Raw genomic sequence first — 8,713 nt, 5'->3', positions numbered from 1 at the left:
CCCCCCCCCCCCCCGACCAGTCTAGGGAAAAGGTCTCATTTCAGAGTCCTCTCCAGAAGTGCACTGGACGTGTCCCGTTCTCTGGGAGTCCTCGCCAGCAGCGGATCCCTTCCCGACCGCTCGCTTCGTCTCACCATCCGTCGCCTTCGCAGCCCCCAAGCTACGAACGTCGCCCTGGCCGCCCGCGCCCTGTCCCCAGCCCCGAGGGTCTCACCCGGCCGGAGGAGACACCCGGGAAGTGCGGATTCTGCTTCCACGTGGCATCCTAGGTACCGGTGTGTTCAGCTTCCAGACACAACAAACTCGGGAACGCCCACGGGCGTCCAACAAGGCGGGAGGAAGGTGGAAGGCGGGGCCTCCAGCGCGTAGCCAATTAGAGCCCAGCAGAAGCACGAGCGCTGAAAGCCATTGGACGAACCAGACATCAGTAATGGGCAATGTCTTGCCGCTGCGTACCACGCAGGGAAGTTGCTTGGCGACGAGGCGCTGTAGCTAACATGAAGTTCCTGAGGTTGCTCCCTCAAATCTTGTCCTTGGATTCTGGGGATGTATGGTTAGGTTTTTTTCTTCCGATGGACGACTGGCTTCCTCCACTACCAGGCTGTCCTTTGATTTTGAGATCCTTCTGCCTCAGCATCTCAAATGAACTGGATTGGGAGATTGTCCGCATGTGCTGCCACGCCCACTGTGTTAACACTTGTTAACCCTGAAAATTGCGTGAAGACTAAATTCATGATTGTCTAATCAAAAGCAAGTTTTATTTTAGAGGTGCATCCGGGACTGGATATTCGGTGTCTTATCCTAAATTGGGATTTTTAGAGAACAGGCCCTGACTGGCCTTTTGGGATTCCTTTTATGGGGGAGCGATAAAAGATTAATAGAAAACAGGTGTGGCTGGGAAGTGGCGGCGCATGCCTTTAGTCCCAGCACTTGGGAGGCAGAGACAGGCAGATTTCTGAGTTCGAGGCCAGCCCGGTCTATAGAGAGTTCCAGGAGAGCCAGGGTTATGGAGAGAAACCCTGTCTCGAAAAACCAAAAAGAAAGAACGAAAACTACTATAAGCATGTTTACAGGCGCCAGAGTATTGACTGTTAGAGACTGTTAGAAAAATACAAAGAAATAGGAAGACAAGGATATACATCATATAAATGAGGTCACTTTTTTTTTTTTTATTTTTGCAGATTATATCAGATTTAAGAAACAAACTTAAGTAGAAACCTAGTTTCGTAAAGTATAGGCTTAACACACTGGGTTCCTTAGTTTGCAAGGTATGGGCACTTAATATAATGTGATCCTTAATTTCGAAGGTATGTGGACTTGATACAATGTACCCCTTGATTTGCAGTGTATGATGCTATTTTGGTCTCACAGTCTCATCTTGGCCTGTTTCAAATCTTTGACAAGAGAGCAAGCATTGCTTGATGGTGTAGTAGGGGGGACAGGATTCTGGTATTGAAGATCTGGAGGATGACAAGGTTAATAATGCACCAAAAACACAGAGCTCAAATATGATTAATAGGAGAACCATCCGGGGGCCAATGAAGGGAGAGAACCACTTAGCCTGGAGGGCCAATCGACCTGTGCCTTGGAGATATTATTTCGCAGTGTAAGTTATCGATGGTGTTTGTCTTAGTCAGGGTTTCTATTCCTGAACAAATATCATGACCATGAAAGCAAGTTGGGGAGGAAAGGGTTTATTCAGCTTACTTCCACATGGCTGTTGATCACCAGAGGAAGTCAGGACTGGAACTCAAGCAGGTCAGGAAGCAGGAGCTGATACAGAGGCCATGGAGAGAGATGTTCCTTGCTGGTTTGCTTCTCCTGGCTTGCTCAGCCTGTCTTATAGAGCCTAAGACCTCCAGCCCAGGGATGGCACCACCCACAAGGGGCTCTACCCCCTTGATCACTAATTGAGAAAATGCCCCACAACTGGACCTCATGGAGGCACTTCCCCAACTGAAGCTCCCTTCTGTGATAACTCCAGCCTGTGTCAAGTTGACACACAAAACTAGCCTGTACAGTGTTGGAGAAGTCTGATATGTTTATACATTTCAGGGAATTGTTGACATCCATGATTTTGCTTGAGCAGCAGGAAGACTATGGTACCTCTATTTTGTGGGATTGTCATTCTTAACTCTAATTTCTCATGTAATTTCTGTTAATATATTTCCTATATAGTATTTAGCTAGTGAGCCAGCTATTTTAGAAATCTCTCTTTCCACCCCCACAACCAATGAGAGGCAGGTTGTGACTGCTACTGAGGTGGGGTCTAGCAGATGTAGGCAACCTCCACAGTTTGAGCTCCCTGACCTCTTAATCCTATTAAAAAGACTTTAGAGACTTTTTGAATAAAATAGATGTGATTCTTCCATTCCACATATGCCCTTATAACACATGGTGGGAGCAGGAGAAGTGTTATTCTCAAAGATAAAAATCCACCCCATGGGGGAAGCATTTTTCCCTTGGGGAGTGCATGATTGGAAGTACTGCTGCAGTGGGGAGGGACATCAGTACAATCAAAGCCTAGGCAGTGAAGGAAAAAGACGTTTAGAAGGATATTGGCTCTAACCTTGGAAATATGTATGAGGGCATGTTTCATTGAGTTCCCTGTTAGGTTGGCATACTGTTATGTTTCACTGACTTCTTTTTTCAATGATTTTATTTATTTATTTTATGTATATGAGTACACTGTAGCTGGTTTTTGTTGTTTTTTGTTTTGTTTGGTTTGGTTTGGTTTGGTTTTTTCGAGACAGGGTTTCTCTGTGTAGCTCTGGCTGTCCTAGAACTCACTCTGTAGACCAGGGTGGCCTCGAACACAGAAATCTGCCTGTCTCTGCCTCTCAAGTTCTGGGTGCACCACCATCGCCTGGCTGTAGCTGTGTTTAAAGAGTTATTTATTTTATTTATATGTGTTCACTGTAGCTGCCTTTAGATACACCAGAAGAGGGCATTGGATCCCATTACAAATGATTGTGAGTCACCATGTGTTTGCTGGGAATTGAACTCAGAACCTCTAGAAGAGCAGTCAGTGCTCTTAACCACAGCCCTATGTGTGATTTCTATTCAGTCCAGGGTTTGTGTGTGTGTGTGTGTGTGTGTGTGTGTGTGTGTGTGTGTGTGTTTTCAGGAACCCAGGAACTGAAGAATCATCTTTGGAGATCCCACATGGGGATACTGATGCTAGTGTCAGCTTGGAATCAAATCAATTATCAGTAGACAGTGGCAGTGTAGATATGTTAATTTCAATGGAAGTGACTGGGAGCCCTGTTTTCCCTTTTTTTATCTAAATACATTTGTAATTTCTATTATATTTTTGTCAAAGAATAATCATGCTGAGATCTGTATGGTTATCCTAATACAATACATTTGTAATTTGCATTATCAGATTTTATCAAAGAATAGTTAATCATGTTGATGTCTGTATACTTACCCTGAGACTAGTCAGTCAAATTAGTCCATCCCACTTGCCCTCCTTCCATTTGGGTAAAAACGGTTTGTTATTCTTCCTTCAGCAAATACTGGGACCTGGTAGGTGGGACCAGTCTCTGGCCTTACAAAGTAAGATTAAGGTATTTCCTATGACAGGTGTACCTTCCATTCTCCTAGTGAAAACGACAGTCAAGATCAGATCCTAAAGCAAATTGGAGTGTAATTGTTAACCAGAGGACAATTGTACTAACAGTCAATGACAGCTACAAAAAAGTAGGAACAATCTTAAAGCTCAGAAATCTTAACTAAAAGTTAAGGGGCTACACTCACTGGGCGGTGGTGACGCATGCCTTTAATCCCAGCACTTGGGAGGCAGAGGCAGGCGGATTTCTGAGTACAAGGCCAGCCTGGTCTACAGAGTGAGTTCTAGGACAGCCAAGGCTACACAGAGAAACCCCGTCTCAAAAAAAATCAAAAAGAAAAAAACAAACAAAAGCAAAAAGAGAAATTCAACAGACTATTACATATTGTTGAGCAATTCGCAGCCCAATAATCTGCCCTTGTGTCGGTGCAGCTTCTCCAGTGGAGTGGCAGGTGAACTCTAGTTTGTTGGACTTATATGTTGAAGTGGAAATTCCTGATCCCTTTGGAGATTCAGTTGTGTCGTGTGATGTTTTTCTGGAAACAGTCTTTTCAACGGAAGTGGGGGTTATGCTGTCTAATTTGTTATGTGATATCTTTTTTTATAGATATATTTATCTTTATAAGATATATTTATGTCTTATATAAATTATGTAAACTTATATAAACTTTCTGTACAGATAGTTGTGAGTCTTCCTCCAGTTGTTGGGAATTGACTTTTAGGACCTCTTCACACTCCAGTCTACTTAGGTCACCTGCTTGCCCTGGTAGTCCCTGCTCACTCCTGCCCAAAGATTTTTTTTACTATTATAAGTAAGTACACTGTAGCTGTCTTTAGATGTGCTAGACGCACTAGAATAGGGCGTCAGATCTCATTCTGAGTGGTTGTGAACCACCATGTGGTTGCTGGGCTCTGAACTCATGACCTTCAGAAGAGCAGTCAGTGCTCTTACCCGCTGAGCCATCTCACCAGCCCTCTGGAAACAGTCTTATGCAAAGATGTTTTTGCTGTGGCAGACACATGGGAGGATGTTTTGCTGAGAACAGACATGTGATGTCTTTCTGGAAGCAGCCTGGGAAAAAGGGTATGTGACGTTTTCCCAGAGCAGATGCTTGAGAGCACATGTGATGTTTGCAAAGAGAATAAAATACAATCCAACAGACAGCGAATGGGGGTATCTGGTATTGGTGTTCACCTTGCCACTCTGTGCTGATGGTCATTGTTGTGACTGTAGACAGGAACGCACCAAAGTAATTCGGGTGGTGCTTTAGCAGCTTCTTGATGCTTCCCCAGAATAGGGCCGATTGGCAGAGTCTCTCAGTTTCTTCTGGATCACACTGCCATTGCTGATTCATGAATGGTGTTTGCAAGTGGATCAAGCTACTGCTGTTGACTTGGATGAACTGAACTGCTGAGTCACCCTAAAGAACTATTTCTAAACAGGTCCACATTCTCTTTTGCCCTGTTAATCTTTCCTTTCCACTAACTCTGGTGGGTGGTGGGCTAGAAGGGAGGTTAAAGCATTTATGTACACTTATTAAAGATTTTGAAAAAATACAAGCCTACAACTTATAATCTATGCATATGTGTATAGATTTTTCATGTATGGCATCTTCTTCAGTTGCTTCTCTATTTCATATTTTTAGGATTAAGAAATTAATTATGAAGTTGGGTATGATGATTCATGCCTTTATTCCCAGGACGCAGGAGGTAGAGGCAGGCATATCTCTGAGGTTGGTCTACAGAGCAAGTTCCAGGATAGCCAGAGCTACACAGAGACACACTGTTTTTTTGTTTGTTTGTTTTTCGAAACAGGGTTTCTCTGTATAGCCCTGGCTGTCTTGGAACTCTCTCTGTAATCCAGGCTGGCCTCGAACTCAGAAATTCGCCCGCCTCCCAAGTGCTAGGATTAAAGGCGTTGAGCCATCACTGCCCGGTTTAGTAAATCCTTTATAACAGAAAATTTACGAGTTTTTCCTGCATGACCAGTACTAGGAGGCTGAGATGTGAGAACAGCCAGATTCAGGCCAACATCCGTTACCTAAGGCATTGTCCTGAAAACAAAACAGAGACGGGTTAAGTAAACAGTCCAAGAGCAGGAAACCCCTAATCCAGTTTACTTGAGAGGTTGAGGCAGGAGAAACTGAAGATCAAGGTCAGCCAGGTTGTGGAGGAAGCCAGCCGGCCATCGGAGGCAAAAACCAAACCTCCACCATTAAGTCGGAGGGCAAGATTTGAGCGTGCAACCCCAGGAACTTCCGGTTAGCCTCAGCTCCTCCTTGTCAACTTCGTAACTTCCGGGCGTAGGACGCCGAGCCAAGGCCTTGCCCGTTACTGACGACGTCTTCTCCCAATCACCTTTAGCACGCGAGCCTCTCCTGCGTCCTCATTGGCTGCCCAGTGAGGTGCCGCCTCCAGTCTTCCTCTCTCCTTGGTAGAAATTGCTTGGACGCTTCTGGGCGTTTCGCAGTTTGTCTTCGCTGAACGCCGAGAGTAGAAGCAGTTAGGATGCCGCGTGGAAGCCGAAGCCGCACCTCCCGGGTGTCTCCCCCGGCCAGGTGAGACCCTCGGGGCTGGGAACAGGGCGCGGGCGGACAGGGCGAAATTCTGTAGCTTGAGGGCTGCTGCGGAGGCGACGGGTGGTGAGACGGAGCGAGTCGTCGGGAAGGGATCCGCTGCTGGGAGGACGCCGAGAGAACGGGGACACGTCCAGTGCACTCTGAAGCGTGACCTTTTCCCTAGACTGGTTCGGGGAACGGCGATAGAGGGCGTAGCCTACGAAGAGTCTGGGAAAGAGAGATACAAAGGAAACATTTGCGGGGGAGGGGTTCTACTTGCTGCGTTTTTGAGTTTCCCAGCCTTGAACTTCATAAGGCCTGGCTGGCCTTCCTTGATTTTCCTGACTCCACTTCCTTCCCTAGGGCTGGGATTGCAGGCTTTAGAGATCTATTTCTTTCTTTCTTTCTTCCTTTCTTCCTTTTTTTTGATTTGTTTGTTTTTTTCGAGACAGGGTTTCGCTGTGTCACCTTGGCTGACCTGGAACTCACTCTGTAGACCAGGCTGGCCTTGAACTCGAAATCTGCCTGCCTCTGCCTCCCAAGTGCTGGGATTAAAGGCCTGCGCCACCACTGCCCGGCTATTTTTTATTAGAAAAAGAAAAAAGAAAGGGAGCTGGAGAGATGGCTCAGTGGTTAAGGGCACTGACTGCTCTTCCGAATGTCCTGAGTTAAATCCCAGCAACCACATGGCCGCTCACAGATCTGACTCCCTCTTCTGGAGTGTCTGAAGACAGCTGCAGTGTACTTACATAGAATAAATTAATAAATCTTTAAAAAAGAAAGAAGAAAGAATGTTACCAGTTGTGTGTGGAGAGCCGAGAATTTAAAGTTCTGTCTTTCCACCACTTGAGTCCAAGATGTCTACCATTTTGTGGTAAACGATCTATTGAGATATCTTGCTGGCCGACGTAAAATCAAATAGGATATTTGTCACCCCATCCAGATTCCGGAGGTCCCACTTTGGGGTAATAAAATCGTAGAAAACAGGGCTGGAGAGGTGGCTCAGCAGGTAGAGCACTGACTGCTCTTCCGAAGGTCCTGAGTTCAAATCACCATCCATAATGAGATCTGACACCTTCTGGTTTCTCTGAAGACAGCTACGGTGTACTTACATATAAAATAAATAAATCTTTTTTAAAAAATCGTAGAGAACTAGAAATTGTGCTTATGCTGGGAGTGAAGCTCGGGACTGCACTTCCTAGCTGTGCCTCATCTACTCTGCATCTTTCTCCATCAGTTAGGCTAGCAAGGCTATCCATGGAGAGACCCCTGTCCCGAACCCAAAAGAATTAGTCAAAGCTTCAGTTCAGGCAGGTCACTTTCCCTAACTTTTTCTCTTTGAATTGGAGTGGCAGTTTGTTTCCTTGAAAGGGGCTTTCACTGTGGCCCTGGTGCCTCCTGAGGTATGGGCTACCATACTTTATTCAGGGGACTTAACCCTTTCTAACTGGGTAAAATGAAGGCATTGGACTACATTCCTAACATCGCCTCATGATTTTTAGATTTTGTTGACTTGTGACTGTCTTTCTCCATTGTCAACACTGGTCCTAAATCCTTCTTCTTAGTCTTGTTCACTCACTGAATAGCTGGGCCTGCCAGTGTATTTGTGCCTGTGTGTGCTGAGAACCTTGATATCTGTGTGAAGGTCCAAGGGCACTTTATAGGAATTGGTTATTTCTATCTTGTGGGTTCCAGGAGTCAACCTCAGGGTGTCAGGCATCCTTCTACAGTCCTTTCAATAACCGCCTGTCCCCTCTCCAGCTCTAAATCTTAATTCAGATGTTCACTAGGTTAGTCCTTGATGGTCCTAAATTTTTAATACTTTATGGTAATACCTGTCTGGTATTTCTGATACTGATAGACTAATAAAATTAAAGCTATTTGCTTATTCTGTAGCTCCTAATGCCTTGGAACTGGAGAGGTCTATCTGTCATTTAAATAAATCCTTGGGGGAACTTTCTAACTTTAATTGTCTGTGAGTGGGTATATGCAACTGAATGGGCACTAGAGCCTTGGAAAGCCAGAGGTATCAGATGGCCTGGACCTGAGATTCTACCTGACTGCTTCCTGAGTGCTGGGGTTAAAGTGTGGACTACCACGCCCAGCTTTGCTCACAATTTTGAGACAAGGGTTTTGTTAGCCTTAAAATCACTGTATAGAGCAAGGATGAGAGTAGCCATCTGTACTGTGCTGTGTAGTGAAAAGCCCACAGACCTCAGCCCTACATAAAGACTACAGCAACCAAGGAGTGCTGAGAGTAGGAAGCAGAGAAAGTCTTCCCCGTTCAGAGCACACCAAGTGGTTAGCCCTGAAAACATACAAGTAATGTATAGACTGTGGCAGGTTATGTAAGAAAAATAATGAAAAAAGAGGCTATGAATTTGAAAATAGATAAGGTGGAAATAAGTCACTGTATGGCTGAGGACGGCCCTGACCTGGTTCTTCCAGGTATGTGCCTCTGAACCTGGCCTGTTCGGTCTCTTCAGTAGATTCCAAAGCCATTTGTCTGGGAACTAATGAGTTTTGTTCTTTTCTAGCCGGGCCCCTCAGATGAGGGCTGCTCCCAGAAGAGCACCTGCAGCTC

General features: G+C 45.4%; 1 long non-coding RNA gene across 2 annotated transcripts; it reads left to right on the top strand.

Annotated features, from left to right (window-relative positions):
* Positions 1–406: 406 nt before the first annotated feature.
* On the top strand, positions 407–8,713 carry LOC116068486. Of its 2 annotated transcripts, none has more exons than XR_004109600.1 (3): positions 407–511; positions 5,936–6,129; positions 8,667–8,713. It is a non-coding gene; the product is annotated as an uncharacterized LOC116068486 (long non-coding RNA). The 2 variants fall into 2 exon arrangements; XR_004109601.1 differs by lacking the exon at positions 407–511 and adding an exon at positions 4,976–5,014.

Source organism: Mastomys coucha, unplaced genomic scaffold, assembly GCF_008632895.1.
Source record: "Mastomys coucha isolate ucsf_1 unplaced genomic scaffold, UCSF_Mcou_1 pScaffold22, whole genome shotgun sequence".
Taxonomy (NCBI): domain Eukaryota; kingdom Metazoa; phylum Chordata; class Mammalia; order Rodentia; family Muridae; genus Mastomys; species Mastomys coucha.
Note: the sequence above shows the minus strand (reverse complement) of the source record. Positions and strands in the feature narration are given on the sequence as shown.